Consider the following 19,849-nt stretch of genomic DNA (forward strand, 5'->3'; position numbering starts at 1 on the left):
ATACTGTACTATTTATTTGTAGTTTCATTTAGTATGTATATGGAAAGGTGCCTTGGTTCCCTGTAGCTTATTTATTAAAACAAACAAAAACGTCCTTCACAAAAGCGGAGAAGCTATTCTTAGTGACCAATCAAGTTTCTTTTTCTATTCTCTGGGAAAATGAAGCAAGAAATCTTATTGGTCTTATGGGAAATTTTGTGGAGCACTTTCTTTTCTCCTGTCTTTTTATAGGATCCCATATATAAATGTCCTTGTTCATTTTTATTCAGCTTGTAAGAATAAATCTGCAAGTTCTATTATTTGGGAGTTTGTGGCAAGAAAGACTTACTTTTATTATACTTCCTGAATGATGAAAAATTAATTGGAAAATTTAAAGCTTATTTGGCTCACTGGAGGGAATCTTCCAATCTCCTGGTATATGGGAGAAGACACTAAAAATGCTGATTTTTCTATTTCTTTTCTTTAACTTACCTATTAACTTACCTATTTATTTGGCAGTAGAAGAAACCTTGAATATTTTATGACTTAATCATGGCAGAATATTTGCATGGATTGGGCTTACCTAGTGTTAATTCGCTAGTGGTCTTACTTCAAAGTTACCTGTAGCCAGTATAACATATTAGACAAATCTCATTGAGTAAGGTTAGGAACCCAGCTTAAGCTGCAATGAGACAATTCATCACAGCCATTTCATCGTGGGGATGTTTCAGCATGGCCGCAATGAAACAGCAACACTGAATTGTCCCCTTCTGTTATCACTGTGGACACAGGAGCAGGCAGATCATGGACAGGGAGTAGGCCATGGTGAATCATCCCCTTCAAGGAGCAGGGAGAGTTGCCGGCAAATCACAGACAGGGAGGAAAGGGGGAGGGAAGAACTTTGGGGTGTTGGGGGGGCATCACCCAAGAGGTGCCGGATCATGAATTGTCCCATGCCAGGAGAGAAGCTGGTGGATCGCGGACAGATAAGAGAGGGGGAGGGAAGAATTTGGGGGGGAGGGTTGGGGGCATCTCTCCCCTCCCTACAATGCAGTCGGCCTGAGATTCCTTCCCTACTGTAGCTCTCAGACTAATCGAATCTTCACGGCCGTTTCATTGTAGGAAGACAATTCAGCGATGAATTGGCCACGTTGAAATGACCGTGATGAACTGCCCATGATGTAACAGCTGTGATGAATCATCCTAGACCCTTTGCTGCAAAGTAGAGTTGCAGTTCTGTAGTATATCTGAGTACCCTTCATTTTTTCTGGGAAAACTTTTTCAATTCCTGAAATCCCTTTTCATAACCAAAGGCTGAGCTCAGTTTACTGTGGGCTTGTTTTTGGCCCCGTGATAAGGTTAATTTCTTGAAGCTTCCTCGAGCTGAAAGTTTGACCAATGATTAGAGGACCAGTCTCCTCCCTCGTGTACCCCTTAGTTCAAATCCCAGCAGCAGCAAAATTCATCCCACATGTGTTAAAGAAAAACCCCAAACAAACCCAAAACACCATGCTGTGTTTTAAAAAAAAATGCTCTATTTCTGGACTCCAAATATGTTGCACTTATTTTTGGCTTTAAAATGATTAAAGATATTAAAAAAAAAGAATGAAGAAAGGAGCTCATGCCAGGTTCTAAGCAATGAGCTGAGGTGCTGCTAGATCCCATTCCAGTGACTGCTGAAGAAGAAACACATATGATTTGAGTGAATAAATAGAGCTGATGAAGAATGGGGTACTCCACCTGTTTTATCTTGGGTTACCATTCTAGCTGGGATCTGGGTGATAGCATCCAGCCTAAACAGCGATGGCAAACAGTAGCAACGTACACTCTCGTGCTTTTAAAATTCATGATCCAGCTGTGCTGATCCTGTGCACTCTTCCTGGCTTAAGATGCCTCATTATTGAACAGAGCTGAACCTGCTTATAAGCTCATTAGCTAATGTAGGTAGGAGGTAGATGGTTCTGAATCAGGTGGAAGTACCTTCCACTTACTACATCTGGCGAAGAAGGATTTCTGTCTCCAATATCCCCCTCCAGTCCTTCTTATGCCAAAACTGGAATTTATTGTTAGAGGATGTGGTAAAAAGTGTTCATGTAGTTGGGTTTAAAAGAGGTTTGGACAACTTACTGGAGGTAAAGTCAATAAACCTTTATTAAGGAAGACTTGGGAAAAATCCACTGTTTACCCCAGGAACAAGCAACATGGAATATATTTACCTATTGGGATCTTACCAGCTACTTGTAACCTGGATTGATTGGTGGCAGCCACACCGCCACTGGCATTATCCTCGGATATTCAGTTCTGAGCCATGTCTAACTACACATGCGGATTTGTGGTAAATCCCATCTTCATATGTTCTTATGAAGACAGAGTTTTGTCAAACTTTTCAGATTGGCTGTACTGATTTCATTCATTGTGTGGTCAGCGCAGCTGGGTCCCAAGTTTTGAAAACATTGGCATTATTTTGCCTCAGGAATTGGAACAGCCAACCTGGTTAGCCAGCCAGCAGTCTCTTCAAAAATCAGTGTCATGTACCTCCTGTCACTGTTGAAACATGAGTTGCTCTCAGGAGTTAAAGAAATTGCAAGAAAACAGCTTAAAGGATTTCAAAACTGTTGGCATTTGTATGCAATTTAAAATGAGTATTACTGCTTTTGAATTATTGCACAGTATACAGAGTGAGCAGCTTTCTTTTAAGAGAGCTGATAAACTAAAACAAGTTTGGCTTTGAACACAATAACTCAGTCAAACACTGAAATATGAACCTATAACGTGCATATTATATCTACTATATTTTTTGTTCAGCGTTTCTCTCTATTAAAATTCAAGTGTCAGTGCAGAGTGAAATGCAGGCACATAAAACTTGCAGGACTTCATTTTATAACACTATGCTTGCATAAGAAGTAAAAAAAAAAAAAAAAAGTGCCTATTTTATGAAGGCTATACATGAACCTATGGGACCCTTCTACTAATGTGTTAAGCACTTACCCTCGGATTCTATAAAGGTCAACCATAACTGATCATACAAATCTGGGATAGGTTCTCAAAACGCTCTCAAAGGCCTTTAACACTGTCGCTGAACTGGTTCCAGCCAGTTTAGTGTTCATATATTTTAGCGATGGATTATCAAAACAGCTTACTGTGGTCTTTTCTGAGCTTCTTAGCAGCCTCCGATTCTGCCATGCAAATGCGTTCATCAATATTTAAATGAGCACTCTGGTCAATTCTTCATCATCGCCAAGTGGTTCTCCAAGCACAGCATCATCTTTTGGTGGCCAAAAATCAATGACTGGTCCAGGGGTGCTGGTACTGTAAAAAGCACATGTGTGACTTGTGTTTTGACTGTGGCTCATGAAAAAAAACAAAACATAAGAACATAAGAATTGCCGCTGGGCCCCCAGGTCAAAGACCAGTGCTCTAAATGTGTCAAGCCTCATCTGCGTACGTTCCAGTTTAGCAGGAACTTGTCCAACTTTGTCTTGAATCCCTGGAGGGTGTTTTTCCCTATAGCAGACTCAGGAAGAGCGTTCCGGTTTTCTACCACTCTCTGAGTGAAGAACTTCCTTACGTTTGTACGGAATCTATCCCCTTTTAACTTTAGAGAGTGCCCTCTCATTCTCTCTACCTTGGAGAGGGTGAACAACCTGTCTTTATCTACTAAGTTTATTCCCTTCATTATCTTGAATGTTTCAATCATGTCCCCTCTCAGTCTCCTATTTTCAAGGGAGAATAAGCCCAGCTTCTCTAATCTCTCACTGTACGGCAACTCCTCCAACACCTTAACCATTTTAATCCCTCTTCTCTGGATCCTTTCGAGTAGTACCATGTCTTTTCTTGTGGGGGGGGGGGGATGACAAAAGCACGCTTCTTGAACGCATGTATTAAAGCCGTGTCTTATGTGTTTCTGGCTGTGGTTTATGATAAAATTTGACATTAAAACCAAATTACAAGATTTACATGAATTATAGCAGTTTGGGGGGAGAAAAGACATGTCTTATGCACGCTTGTCGAAAGCTGACATTGCATCTCCCCTACCTTCCCTTCCCTTCCTTTCCCTTCATTCAAAAGCTCTGGAACGCCTTTGATTGACACATCACTTACGGCGTTGCTTTTCGCGGCACATGTGCACATTTACACTTCTTTCGTGGTGTATTTTGTACATGTGCCGATTGCTATCACCAGCGACTCATCTTATGTAAATTTAGTTAACCTTCGCTACTCCCCACCAACCTCATTTGCATGCATGGTTTTTTTGACAATGACTCGCCTTTTTGAAATCACTACAGTAACAGCTGCGACAGCAGCCCATCGTTTCTTACCACAAAGTTTTGAGAATCTAGCCCTCAGGGCAGGTTTGTGTGTGAAAATAAATGAGGTAATGAAGTGTCAACAATCTGTAACTGGACTTAATTGGCATCAATTTGGATTTGTGCACATGTCTGGCTGAGTTGACATTCTATAAAATTCACGCCTAAATTTCAGAGTATGCAACTCAAAAGGAGGCATGGCCATGGGAGGTGCTTGGGCAGGTAAGGGGAATTCCCATATGTTTGGTGCAATGTTATTGAATACTTAGATTTGAATACTTAGGGCCAAATTCTATAAATGGCATCCCGATTGTAGGTGGCAAACTGTTGCCTAACCAGCCAATCGGGACGCATGTTCACAAAAAAACGTCCCAAGGCAGGCCACCTACATTGTAGGCACCTCTGGGAGCCTAGGGAGACGTGCAAGCCTGCCTAATCTCGCCTAAGGCTAGGCATGGGTGTACCCTGACCCAGAAGTAGCTTTAGGCAGGCCTAGGCGACCGTATGTGCCTCCCTAGGCCCGTGGTAGACGTGTACAATATAGGCCACCAAATGCTAGCCTACATTGTAAGCAGACACGGCCACTGAGCTTATCGCGGCAAGGGATCTCCCTGCTGCAAGTCCCCCCAGTACATTGCCAGCAGGAGGGATACCCAGTTCCTCCTGCCAGACCCACCCCCAAAGATCACCAGCAGGAGGGATGCCCAGTCCCTCCTGCCAGAACTACCCCACACACCCCAAATATCACGGGCATCCCCCCCTCTGGACCCCAGCCCACCCCCAGAACCCCCCACTCCCAGCCCCCCCAGAACCCCCTATCTTAAAACATTGGCCGTCCAGAGGCATCCTTCCTGCCTCTAGCCAGCTGACCTGCCTTCCCGGTGCATCATGGGGCTGGGGGGTGGAGGGGGTTCTGGGGGGGGGAGTTCCAGAAGGAGGGACTGGAGTTCTCTCCTGCCGGTAGTCTTCAGGGAGGTGGAGGACGGGTTGCCAATAAAGCTCAGCGGCAACCCGATTCTCTAACCGGTGCCTGTGACATGGACTTTGGTTAGAGAATTGGGTTATTAGGCGTGCTTCACGTACAGATGCCATTCTTTATAGGAGGCCCATGTGTGATTCACAAATGCCGCTTAGGCAGCTTCTGAGGTTGGGCGTCCTATACATAATCGGGCCCTTAGAGTGCAGCGCAGAGGTGAAAGCTACAGCCTGAGCTCCCTGAGGAACCCATGCTGCTCCTTGTAACCCTGGGTAAGTCACTTAATCCCCCCATTGCCCATGGTACATTAGATAGATTGTGAGCCCGCCTGCACAGACAGGGAAAAATGCTTTAGTACCTGAATACATTCTTGTAAACTATTCTGAACTCCCTTGTTTGCAGTTAAGTGTGGCAATTTGAGGAGATTTAACCAAATATGGTAACCTTTGCTTACATTCTGTACTTAATATACTTATGGCAGTTATTATTATGCTCTTACAACTTCTCAAGACTAATGTTTTGTATTTATTGCACTAGTATTGTCCACTTGTTCTTTTGTTTTGTATATTCGGTCAAACCTCGGTTTGCGAGTAACGCGGTTTGCGAGTGTTTTGCAAGACGAGCAAAACACTCGAGCAAATCGTGCCTCGCACACCGAGCGTTAACTTGATTTGCGAGCACCCACCCCCAACAACCGGCATCGAACCCCCTCCTCCCCCCCCCCCCCCGACAACTGGCATCGACCGCCTGTCTAATCTCAAACCCTTACCCCGATCTGGCATCGGCACGCAGCACCAAACCACAGGACGTGCCGGTGCTGGAAGATCCTGCCTCATGCCGTTGTTCTCTGCTGGGCTGGGCCTTGAGCATCTGCGCATACTCAAGGCCTTCTGGCTCCCGCTCTCATCCTATGAAACATATCTCTAAAGAAATAATAGAATTTTTTTGAAGACTGCCCAGATAGCCTTTCGTGAGCTAAACAAGATATTTTATACTAAATATGGGGCTCTACAGGCAACCAATGCAGTTATACATATACAACTCCACCCAAACTATGCCCCTAGGACAGGGGTGTCAAAGTCCCTCCTCGAGGGCCGTAATCCAGTCGGGTTTTCAGGATTTCCCCAATGAATATGCATTGAAAGCAGTGCATGCACATAGATCTCATGCATATTCATTGGGGAAATCCTGAAAACCCGACTGGATTCCGGCCCTCGAGGACCGACTTTGACACCTGTGCCCTAGGAAGACCATTTAAAAATAAGTAGGCATCTGTTTTTTGTGTATGTATTTTTTTTTATATGGGTATGTGGTCAGCCTATTTTATAAAACCCCTTTTCTGAATGTAAAGCAGACCTTAAATGTGGAAAAAAGCTTTTGTAAAATCAGCCCTGTATTGTCCAGTCAGAGTTTTCACTGGCTTGATGAAGGAAAAATAACTCTCAAACACTTGCCATGAATATGTTTATTAGTCCAATAAAGAGTTCTCACCTGCAACTTCTTTTTCTACCCTTTTTCCTGTACAAAGAATGAAATTTAGTGAGTAATTTCCAGGTCTCATATGGTGCTGTATCTTTCAATAGAGTCATTCATGGTTTCCCATGGTCAGAAACAACCAGTTAAAGAATTCCAGCAGGAATCTACACTTCTTAAGTGTTCATCATTGTGCTTGTGTGAATTGCACCCTGTTTAATCCCCTATTTGTCTCTTGATCAGGGTCCAAGTTTGCTATCTGCCTGAATTCGCTGACCGATCAATAAGCAATTAGCATTTTATGACGAAAGTGCAAGTGGCAAAGTTAATAGAGGTTTGTAGGTACATGCACATGAGAGCTAATGATAATTTTTATGACTTCACTAGTATTGCATGTAACAAACAAGTCAATTTTTATGACCATAATGACTGTATCTTTAAGATTGCAGAAAATTGCCTAGTTCAAATCAGTTAATTAGTACAAAACTGTATTTGCTCACAAGCTGTTAAGCTATTGTTTTAAATGGTATCCACTTCTCTCAGGGGTAAGTACTTAGTAAATTTAATCAGCACTTTCAGTTACAATAAGAAACAATTTTTAGAATACATTTTAAAATCTCTTTTTAATCTGATAACTTTGAAAGGCATTAGTTTTAAAATCTATATAATTTGACATGGAATACAATGATATTTAGCATAAAAGTATCATTTATAATGTATTATATATTTAATGGAACTCTTATATTAAATCTTATATTACTGTACCTTCATTGACTATTATACACATCTTCTTAAATCCAAATCACTATGTGCCCTCAGGCTGAGTTATGATGGCCTTTTTCTTTTATTCACACGGGTTAGATTCACCCAGTTTCAAGCGGGAAAAGGAAGCCCTTTGAATAGCTGCAGGAAGGCAAGTGAATAAAAATAATCTCTATTCAGAGCTGAGCAACATTCAGTGTATAATAAAGTATGTGGAGCATTCCCTGCTTCAAGTCAAGGAATGCATTTCGCTATTCAGGAACTTGTTTATCTCTCTTTGGAAATGTAATTTTGTTCAAGTGACATTGGCCACCAACTGAAAAAGGCAGGCAAACCACACTGAGCATGTTTATATGCTATAATGTCAGCACAGATTAAGGACAAGAAGCCCAAAAACATCTGCTCACACTTATTCAATACACCATCCCCCTAATTCTGTAAAACCAGATACCCATATAAAGCATATAAAGTTGGAGGCCCAGTTTATAGAATAAAGGCCTGGATGCATTAAAGATAATCGGTAATATCAACTGGATTGCTGTTGGCTGATTCTCTGGCCAATTTTGGATGAGCAATCAATCATTAATCTAATCTAATATAACCCTTGGGTTTATATACCGGATCATCTTCTAAATTAGAAGCTTGACTTGGTTTACATAGAAATATGTTTGATGAAATAAAAGGGTCACATTTAACCAGCGCGGTCAGTAAAATCACCATGACATAATTCCTCAATCCACTTTTGACAATCCACTTCCTCAATAAGAATAACTGAAAAAACATGTTTTTAAAGATTTTCTGGAAGATGGAAGAGATAAAAGAGTTCTAATCTCAACAGGAAGTTCATTCCAAATAGATGCAAAGATGTATGCAAAAGATCGAGAAATATAACCCAGAGATTTTATTCTTTTAAGAGAAGGAAAAGACAGTTTGTACATCTGAGAAGTTCTTGATTTTATAGACCGCAAAGAGTTCAAAGAAATGGATACCAAAGGTACAAAAATTCCATGTAAAATTTTAAATGTAATACTTGCGCATTTAAATTGAACTCTAAACTGGACTGGAAGCCAGTGAAGTGCCTTTAAAAGAGGAGACACACGGTCATACTTCTTTTTACCATAAATCAATTTGGCTGCCGTGTTCAGGATTAATTGAAACCTTTTTAAATTTCCCTTATTTAAACAGACATAAAGAGAGTTGCAATAATCTAATTGTGCTAGTATAATGGCTTGTACCAGTATAGCAAAATGCTGTTGATAAAACAAATGATGGACCTTCCTTAGCATACGAAGACTAAAAAAGCATTTCTTAGAAAGATTATTAACTTGACATTGAAGGGAAAGAGAGGAGTCCAGCAAAAAACCTAATATCTTAGAAAAATACTCAATGTTTAAAGAATCTCTAGTCGTCAAGTTCACCGAGGAAGGCAAGAGATCTATTCTGGGGCCAAACCATAATAGCTTAGTTTTTGTTGCATTGAGCTTCATCCAAACAGAAGTGGTCCAACTTTGAAGCCTAGAGATACATGAATTTATATTTGCTGACAAAATTAGTCAATGTCGGATTCACTTCTAGTAATATAAAAATATCATCCGCATAGGTAAAAATGGATTCTAGATTTGTTAGCTTAAGTTTCCTTAATGTAGTTATATAGACATTAAAGAGGAGAGGGGACAAAGAAGAGCCCTGCAGTATTCCACATACTGATCTCCACACAAAGGATGATTTGCCATCAACACGTACCTGGTAAGATCATAATGTTAAAAAAACCTCTAAACCAGTTCAGTACTTTTTGGTCTAACAATCTCTGATAATAATCGCATTAAAATGTCATGGTGAACTGCATCAAAAGCAGCTGAAAGATCAATGCGTTATCAAGTTTGCATGCAAATGATTTCCGCGGAGGTGCAAATCATTTGCATACAAACCCAACAGATCAATAACTCAGTAAGTGATTGACACATGCACATACCCCTTACAGCAGTGCCACATTAAAAAAAAGAGGAAAAAAGCCCCCCTCTGCACTGGTAGCCATAAATAAAACTTCCTTAGCAGAAATTTAACCATGGTGTCTTACACTGACTGGTGGGGAGAGGATAGACAGGGGCCCCCCAGGTGAGGCCTCCCCAACCTTAAGTTAGGCACAGTTTGTAGAGTAGTGCTTTTGCTTAAAAAACTAAGGGCTCCTTTTACTAAGCTGCGCTAGCGGTTTTAGCGTGCGCTTAGCGTGCGCTAGACACTAATGCCTCCATTGAGCTGACGTTAGTTTTTCCGTGTAGCGTGGGGGTTAGCACATGCTAATCTGCAAGAGCCCTAAATTTAGGCACAGCCATTTTCACCAATCAAAACATGGTGTAAATTTAGGTGCGGAGGCCCTAATTCTATAATTGGATGCATAACTTGAAATAATGCCTCCAGTCTACCCATGCCTCGCTCATTTCCATGCCCCCTTTTTGACTTGTATGCAAAATTTAGGTTCATAACCTATAATTGATTTTAATTAGCACTATTAGTTGTTTGTTTTAATGCCAATTATCAGAGCTAATTAGCTTGCTATTTAATGAAAGTGCAAGCACAACTTTGGTTACATCACCAAAATTCTGCATGCAATTTTTGGCACATGTTATAGTATTAGGGGCATGAGTGCATGACTATGGGAGGGGCATGGGCAGACCAGGGCTATGCATTTGGGTTGCATGCCTAACTGCCAACATGCTAAGTTACATGCAAAAATAAGGTCAAGCCTAAAAGTACATAAAAGTTGACACTTACTTATTGAGTAAGTGTGCCCAGGATGATTGCAGTTGTCATTTACACTGCATATTTTATCAAATACTTGTGTTCCTTTACACCTGCTCTCAAACAGGAATGTCAATGCCTCAACTTAGGCATGATTTCTGCTGGATTTCTACTAGTATTTTATAAAGAAACACAGTTGCTTCTGTGTCATAAAATAGTCAAAAAAAATAGACACCTTTTGGATTATTATCCTAGATACAATATTATAAAATACCTTTTTTGTGAACTTCAGATTTTATAAGCAGGGAAATTGAAGTGGAGGAGTCGCCTTGTGGGACTGGCCCCGGCTGGCCTGGCTCGATTAGAGAGTGAGGTTTATTTTTATTGCATTTTTAATTTGCTTGATTTTTTGTTGGGTTTGTTTAATTTTGCTATTTTTTCCCTTACTTTTATTTGTAGGATTTTTCATTGGGGTTCTTTGATATTGAAGTTTTCACTTCTGTTGTGCTAAAATCTAAATACACCACATCTAGCACAATCCCTCTATCCAATTCTCTAGTTACCCAGCCAAAGAAATTGATCAGATTTCTCTGACAAGACCTGTCTCTAGTGAATCCATGTTGCCTTGGTTCCTGTAATCCACTGGATTCCAGAAATGTGACTATTCTCTGTTTTAAAAGTGAAGTTACTCACCTGTAGTAGGTGTTCTTCAAGGACAGCAGACCCAGTATTCTCACACACTTTCTTAACTCCTCTTTGAGTTGTCTTCTTCATTTATGCCATCATACTGAGATAGCTGCCCTCATGAATCAAGCAGGAAGGCACATGCATACGTGCGGTGGAATGCTGAAAAAAATTCCTAAAGCTATGTGTGCTAAGCAGTGTGCACACTGGGCTCCGTTGGATAACATCACCCCAATGCGACCAACATAGCATAGTTCAAAAGACTTATGCATAGTGTTCCCTCTAAGCTGAAAGGGAATCCTCCAACTGAATTGCTGCCAGTGGGGGACAGTTCTTCAATATTTGGGATTTAATCACTCAAGACAGGCAGGTTCCCTGGAGTCCTGTCATACTGAAACTCACTGGTAGGACTATAGGTAGAGGACATCTGCTCAGTAGAGAGGGAATAATGCTTATGAGCAAGTTTTGTACTCCATTCTTTTTCAAGAATCCCTAACATTCTACTGTATGCAATTTTTGTCAGCTGCAGAACATTTAGCTGAAAAATTCAACATATTATAAAGACTCTAATATCTTTTTCTCTGGTGATGATTCCTAGCATGAAATCCAGCCTGTGTACATGTAGTTAGTATTTTTATTTTTTATTTTTTTTGCAACATGCATCACTTTGCATTTGTCCACATGCAATTTTGTCTTCCATTAGTTTGCCCAGTTTCCTACTCTCATAAGACCTTTCTGTAATTCTTTGCAACCCTCTGCTCTTCTTATGACTTTTTAGGTGCAATCCCAGTGGTAGAGATCGTCTGAGTAGCCATCGAGGTCGATGATTCTGGTACTGATGTCCATAGATAAACCTTCGAGGAGAAAAAAAAAGTTTCTCCTGCTGAACCTGACACACCCTCAACTACACTTTTAAACACAGAGAACAATGATCAGGCTGGTGGTTAGGCCATAGGCACCCAATGCATCAAGTGTGCATATCCATAGTAGAGATCACCTGTTTATATCACTGGGAGTCTTTTTAGACATCAAGAAAAGAACACTGGCCAAATTAGACTCCTCAATTCTGAAGGTCAGAAAAAGGGCTAGAACGAAACAGGCCAGTGATCAGGCCTAAGAAGGCCTAATGAGCCAAGAAAAGATAAAGACAACTTGAAGAGCCCCCCAAAAAGCCAAAGAAAATAATAAGGAAGGTAAAACAAGGGAAATGCTAAGGAGCTTCGGACCCACCACCACCACCACTAAACCCACAAGGAAAGGCACTCATAATTCAAATGAAATATGTGATGAAGGGAGACCACAAAAATGCATCCTCCCTGTTTGACTAAAATTTCATCTAAGCCACAATTAATAGAAACTGGCCAGGTACACTGGGAATATTCAAGGATATGCAAATTGCATTTAGATACATCTGAACCATCTTGGATTATGCTCAAACTAATTATGCTGCTGAAAGGTTAAGGAACAAGCTTTTTAAGAGACTGCACCAATAGAATGGAAACGGAACCCTTTCCTCCTTTTTTTTGCAGGGGATTGACCTGTTAAAATAATGGTAACACAGCATTGAAATGATCCTAGGTCTCTGTCAGACAAATCATGGCTCAACCTATTTTCTCTCAGTTACATCAGAGAGTCTGAACTTGCAACCTTGGCCCTACCTCCTCTAATCGTGCACTGACAGGGCAAGAATAATTCACAGGTTGAGCTAATCAAAGGTGAAAAGGGAGAATCAGTAAATGTCGTATCCTTTTGCCACTTTCATCAATCCGACTAACTGAATTTGAGCTAAAGCTTGGCAAATTTTCTGCAAAGGGAAATTAATATGTAACACATCTGAGGTCTGGTGCGGGCCTGTAAATTGGAAATCCTGCGTTATATCAGAGAGCGATTATGGAGAGATAGACTGGCAGCAGTAAGTATAATCAGAATGAAGCTCTCTGTATCTCTTGGCTGGTGATAGGAGTGTGACCTACTAGCCCTTCTGCTCCAATAAAAAATTTTTCTTTCTTCCTTTTTTTTTTTTTCAATTTAACATCAGGTCTATATTCTATTGCCCATTTCTGTTGCAGACACAAGATTGAATCTATTCAATTACCTTGGAAAACTTGATACATATTCAGACTCTGAAGATACTTGGGATAGAAGAGGAAAAGAGACAAAGAAATCCGTATTTACCCAATAATAAGTTTCATTTGCAGAAGGTTTGAAAACAATTCTCTCTCGCATTTGTCCCTGTCAGATCACATTATGCACAAATGAAGTTTACAAAATATCAATTCAATTTCAATAAGGGAGCCTGAATCACAACACACGAGGGCTGAATTTACCAAATCATAACACTTGAGGGGACCCTGGTGGCTTCCAAATATTTTCCAGTCAGAGGTAATCAAAGGCAGACTGCTGAATACTAATTCATTCAATTTCACTCCTTTTGTTTGCATCTGTTCCTTTATAACACTATTTTCTACACTTCTAAATCATTGGTGATGGCAGTCTGAAGAAGGGTCATCATTGCCTGGATTTTTGTGGGCAAAAACAATGCAAACTATTGGCACATTTTTCCCCCCAATTAATGTTTATGACCAAACAGGAAAACGGGGTGTGGACAGGTTAACAGTTTACAATTAGCCATAGTTACAGTACAAGTTCTCAATACAACTTTTTATCCTAGCTCAACACATACTAGGGATCTAATGTCAATTTATATAATATACAGGTTAAATTTGCCCTAGTTAGTTCAAGATTTTTCAATACAAGTTTTTATCCTAACGTGACATACACCGAGGATTCAGTACCAATGTACATTTCTTTGTAATCTATCGGTCGTGGGTGGGGGAAGTATGTTTTTATTGCTTTCCTAAAGTTGAGGAGTCCTTCAAGGGATCTGATCTGCAGGGGCAGTTGATTCCAGTGGCTCGGCATGAAGTAGGAGTAGGAACGTCGTTTGGCGGTTTGCAGTTGAAGGGGGTGTTTTGAGGTCCTGGGAGTGGAGGGATTCATATTATGCAGGTTAACTCCAAACATCTAGCTTTACATTTGGTCACCTTAATATGTAAGAAGAAAGTACACTGGACATCTCTTCAGCAAGTCTCTGTGGTATAGCACTGTCTCTAAGGTTCCTGTGCCCTGGCCTTCACTATAATTACTATTATAAGTTTATGATTAAACAGGCAAAATGGAATTGTTACTCTGCCAATGTGGGTCTCAACCATTTTTCAGTCCAGACATACTTGATGGATGATGCTCACATCTGTCATACACCACACAAGGAGGTGCAGAAAAGTTCTCAGCCCAACCAACCAACCAACTTCCTAAATTCTGAGTGTTATTTTGCCACTGTAGCTAAAAAGACTGTTATCCTATTTTGTTAAGTGCCAATTTGCAGAAACAAAATTCTGTTTTGACATTGTTCCAGATCATTGATTGAACCACATCCATGTCATTCTCTTCTGATTAGACTAAGAACTTTTTAGCACCCCCTCATATATATGACCCTTTGGTCTGATATAGCATGGCAGTTCTTATGAATTACATATAAACATGCTCTGTATCCATAAAACCCCAACTCTCCTAAACAACAGGTGCACATCATAACCAGAACATTTCTCCATGTCCTAACTCCAACCCATTTGTAAAGCACCCTTATCTGTTTGTCATTCCCTCTATAGTCTCCTCCCATATCTGCCTTATCATTCCCTCTGTGATTCCTTACCTGAGCAGTGTGTATAGATTCACCTTTTTTTGTACTGTTTCTCTGTCATAATAAGATTGTAAACTCTTTCGAACAAGGGTTGTCTCTTGTGGGTTTAATGTATGTGCTGCATGTGTCTGGTAGCACTATAGAAATAATAAGTAGTAGTAGTACTAGTAGCAGTAAAAAGAAACTTCTGATTTGCATGTCATCTAAGTAATAGCAACACAAATTTATCCACTACTAGGAACATTATGAAATACAAAACCTGAAAAAATCCTAACTCAAAATACATGTGGCAAACATATCATACAACCGTAGCATTCATTCCTATAATTCAAACAACATAAACTCTACCTAAGAACAATCAGCAGTACAAATATTACATGGGACCCTAAAACACTAATATACCTACTACTATTAAAACAGAGCAAGTGGAACTGCTATAGAGTTTTACACAGAAACTATATGTAAATAGAATACCACACTTGGGCTACATCCAAAATAGACAAACCTCCACAAGATATAGAACAAGTGATCATAAACTAGAAATAAACATATAAAAATGAAAGCTGAACTGGCAACCTCAAGAAATCAAACTCGTCAAGTACCACAACATAGGAGAAAAAATATACACTTTCTCTTGTACTGAACAAAATACAATGATATCCATTCTGCATATTTCCCAAAGTTAACATATTTTACCTAATACATTAAAAAAAGCAAATTTTTTTCTGCCTTTATATTCTTAGATTTTATTTTTCCAAATATGTTGGTCCCGTTTTCTCTTTTCTGCTTTCCTGTCATTTCCAGTGGGTGTTGTTAATTTGTCCTTTTTCTACTTTCCTCTTTTCTTCTTCTATTCTATTTTAATCTAATCTACAATTTGTAAGTTACACTATGCCTAAGCAGGTTCAAGGTGATGTACAATTCAAGAGAGGTAGAAGGGAGAGAGGAGAGGAGGTAAGGGGTGAAACAGGAAGATTTCAAGGTACAGTACACATAGGAGGAATCAGAGTAGATCGCCTTGAAGAGAAGAGTTTTCAGGGTTTTTTTTTAATTTGAGGTAGCAGGGTTCCATTTTGATAGCTGTCAGGAGGCTATTCCAGGTCTTTGTGCCAATGTAGGTAATAAGTGTGTTGAATATGCATTTTTATTTTATCCCTTTAGAAGATGGGAGGATAAGAAGTAGCTTCTTAATGTTTCTAGCTGAGTTAGATAAATAGTTGGTGAAGAGGTCTATGAGAGGTGCGGCTGTGCTTGTAGACAATATGTGATACATTATGCATGATATTTTGAATTTGATGCATGCAGTGATAGGAAGCCAGTGGAGTTTGCTGAAGTAGGGCGAGATGGAATAATATTTTTTCAGTTTGAAGATTAATCATATTGCCGTGTTTTTAATCAATTGAAGTTTACGGGTGAGAGTGGTGTTTATACCTGCGTAGAGTGAGCTACAGTAGACCTGTTGAGATAGTACCAACATCTATGTCAGCATTACAAAGTGATGATTATGAAAGTAGGGTTTCATCAGACGGAGTTGTCTCATGCTGTAGAAGGTTTTTCGGCATATGTTGGAGATCTGGGGTTCGGAGAAGAGGGTAGAGTCTAGTACAGGGGTGTCAAAGTCCCTCCTGGAGGGCCTCAATCATTTTGGGTTTTCAGGATTTCTCCTATGAATATGCATGAGATCTATTAGCATACAATGAAAGCAGTGCATGCAAAAAAGATCTCATGCATATTCATTGGGAAAATCCTGAAAACCCGACTGGATTGCGGCCCTTGAGGAGAGACTTTGACACCCCTGGTCTAGTATGATCCCTATTTTGGAGGTTTTGTTGATTTCAAGTCTAGTTCCTGTGAGCAGGGTGACAGCTCTGGGGGCTGTTTGTAGGGAATTGTGAAACCAGAGTGCTTTCATCTTTTCTGTGTTCAATTTGAGCTTTTTGAGTGTGGCCCATGTTTGTATCTTTTCTATGGTGGCGATTTTCTGTGGAATGGGAGAAGGAGTATGTCATCGGCATATAATAGGCTTTCATTGTTGATGAAGGTGATGCCTAGGGAGCTCATGAAAAGGTTGTAGAGTATTGGGGAGAGGGGGGGACCCTTGGGGAACACCACAAAATGCCTGCCAGCTTTTTGAGAATAAAATTTGCAGACGACACCAAACTATTTAGTGGAGTTAGGACTAAAGAGGACTGTGAAGATTTACAAAGGGACCTGAACAAACTAGAAGAGTGGGCAAAAAGATGGCAGATGAAGTTTAATGTAGAGAAATGTAAAATCTTGCATGTAGGAAACAGGAACCCGATGTACAGCTATACAATGGGAGGGCTGGTAATGGGTGAAAGTAGCCTAGAAAAGGACTTGGGGGTAGTAGTGGACAAGACAATGAAGCCGTCGGCACATTACGCAGCGGCCTCTAAGAAGGCGAACAGAATGCTAGGTATTATCAAGAAAGGTATTACAACCAGAATGAAAGAAGTTATCCTGCCATTGTATCGGGCAATGGTGCGCCCGCATCTGGTGTACTGCGTCCAATATTGGTCTCCGTACCTTAGGAAGGATATGGAGATACTCAAGAGGGTTCAGAGGAGAACGACATGACTGATATAAGGTATGGAAAACCTTTCATATGCTGAAAGATTAGAGAAACTGGGGCTCTTTTCCCTGGAAAAGCGGATACTTAGAGGGGACATGATAGAGACCCATAAGATCATGAAGGGCATAGAGAAAGTGGAGAAGGACAGATTCTTCACACTTTCGAAAACTACAAGAATGAGAGGGCATTTGGAAAAATTAAAAGGGGACAGATTCAGAACCAATGCTAGGAAGTTCTTCTTCACCCAAAGGGTGGTGGACACCTGGAATGCGCTTCCAGAGGGTGTGATAGGACAGAGTACAGTACTGGGGTTCAAGAAAGGATTAGATAATTTCCTGAAGGAAAAGGGGATAGAAGGGTATAGATAAAGGATTACTATACAGGTCCTGGACCTGATGGGCTGCAACGTGAGCAGACTGCTGGGCATGATGGACCTTTGGTCTGACCCAGCAGATGCACTACTTATGATCTTATGTCATCTTTCCAGACAAGGTAGCTCCTATTTTGCAGAAAGTCTCGGAACCAGTAGAATACTGTGCTTGTTATGTCTATGGAACTAGTAGAATATTCTCTCACTTTTCCCACCTCTGACATATTTCTCTTTCTTTCTTTTGTCTGCCCACTCAAATTTCACCCTTTCACTCTTCAATCCTCCACCTATATTTATTTGCTTATCAACTTTTCATATCTTCCTCTCACCTCCTAGCCCTCAAGTCTCACTCCTTTCCTGGTCTCCTGTTCCACCCATTCCACATGACTACATTTCTACCCTCTGTACTCACCATCCTCCTCTCACTCATCTCCTTGAGAACCCCTATATGGTACCACAATGTCAAGATCCTCTCCCATTCCCAGCATCTCTTCTCTCTTTCTCTATCTAAACATGTAGCCCAGAAGTTCCCTGTATCCTAAGAAAATAAGAACATAAGAGTTGCCATATTGGAACAAACTGAAGGTCCATCAAGCTCTACCTTAACTGCAAAAGCATTGAATACTTATGATTTTTAAGTGTTTAAGTTTGTGCAGGTAAGGACAGAGCTTGCAGGAATGGGGCAGGGACAGGGATATTGACAAAACTCATGGGGACGGGAAGAGGAAATTGAATTCCTGTGGGGACGGGGCAGATTTGTCCCTGTGTCATTCTCTACCAAAGTTTGATAGAGTCAAGCTGCTCTTTATTAAGAAGAGGCCAGAACTATCATTAAGCTACATACTTTAGTCTTTCTCATTGTGTATGGTCAAGCTCTGGACTATCCCCTGATTCTATATATGGTGTTCAAATTGCATGTGCAAATTTGGGCATGTGCCCAATTTGTTTGCAAAGTTTAATTGAGTAAATAAGCCAACTAGTGCCAATAATTGTGTGCCAACAATTCTTGGCATTAATTGACACCAATTTAGATTTACGCTTGTATCTTGCTATGCACTATTCTATAAAAACGCACACATAAATCTTTTAGCGTGCAGCTCTAAATGGTCTGGCTGAGGCCAGCCTTTCAAGATGCAACAGAACTGCTACTGGAATACAGGTACTCTATAACCTAAAGGGTCATTGGTTTGAAACTGGCTCATGCCTGGCAGTTATTAACAATAATGGAAAACAAAAACAGAAATTTTACAACACTTAACAAAACCTAAAATTCCAGGGTCTGATACTCATCCAAAGCCAATGGGTGTTTTGCTGACCATCTTGGGCACTGAACCCAGAAATTCAATGCCGGGCACTGGCATTGAATTTCCAGGTTTGAAGAGCCAGCTAACACATAGCCAGTTAAATTTCATTACATTACATCGATGTCTTATATCCCGCCAATGCCTTTCAGTTCTAGGCGGTTTACAACAAGAAATTAGCCTGGGCATTCCCAGGGAGATTACAAGGTTGATAGCTATAGCATGCGTCAGGATCTGGGAAGGGTTGATACGGTTTGGTTTCTGAATATCAACACTTAACCAGTCAAGTGCTAACTCCACCTCCAGAATACTCCCATAATAGCTGGTTTTGAGTTTGGTATTAACCAGTTATTTTCAGCAGCACAAACCAGTTAAGAGCCGCAAAAAATGACCAGTTAGCCTCGAACAAGCAATTAAACTGTCCAAGTATTTAAATCTACTGTATAATCTTGTATGTCCAATTCACTCCATTGTGAATGTTTACTTGTAAACCGTTCTGAGCTACTGGGAGGACGGGATAAAAATCGAAATAAATAAATAAATAAAGGAGTCCTTTCTGGCTGACTAAATAGCATTGAATATCGACTACCCCTCCCCCCAAGTTTTTTTTTTTGCCTGTGATCTCCAGGCCAGTTAGAAACAATATGCAAAGCTGATTACATTTCCCATGTTGTTTCAAATTAATTTCTATCCCTAGTGCTAATGAGAAATTTTTATGTGAAGCGACATGGGAAATGTCATTTACATTTGCCATGTTGTTTCAAGTGAATGCACCTCCCTGGTGCTAACTAGGAACCTGGGAGAAAACTGCTGCAGATGGGAGCCAAAATTGCAGTTCTGTCTGACTGTAACTAAAGCCAATTCAGAGCCAGAAGACATAAAGGTATTCATTACACTGCATACTCATTACAATATACAGAATAATTAAGCAGACCATGGCAGAAGCCCAACAAGCAATTAGAAGG

The sequence above is a fragment of the Geotrypetes seraphini genome, chromosome 1, assembly GCF_902459505.1.
Source record: "Geotrypetes seraphini chromosome 1, aGeoSer1.1, whole genome shotgun sequence".
NCBI classification, from domain to species: Eukaryota; Metazoa; Chordata; class Amphibia; order Gymnophiona; family Dermophiidae; genus Geotrypetes; species Geotrypetes seraphini.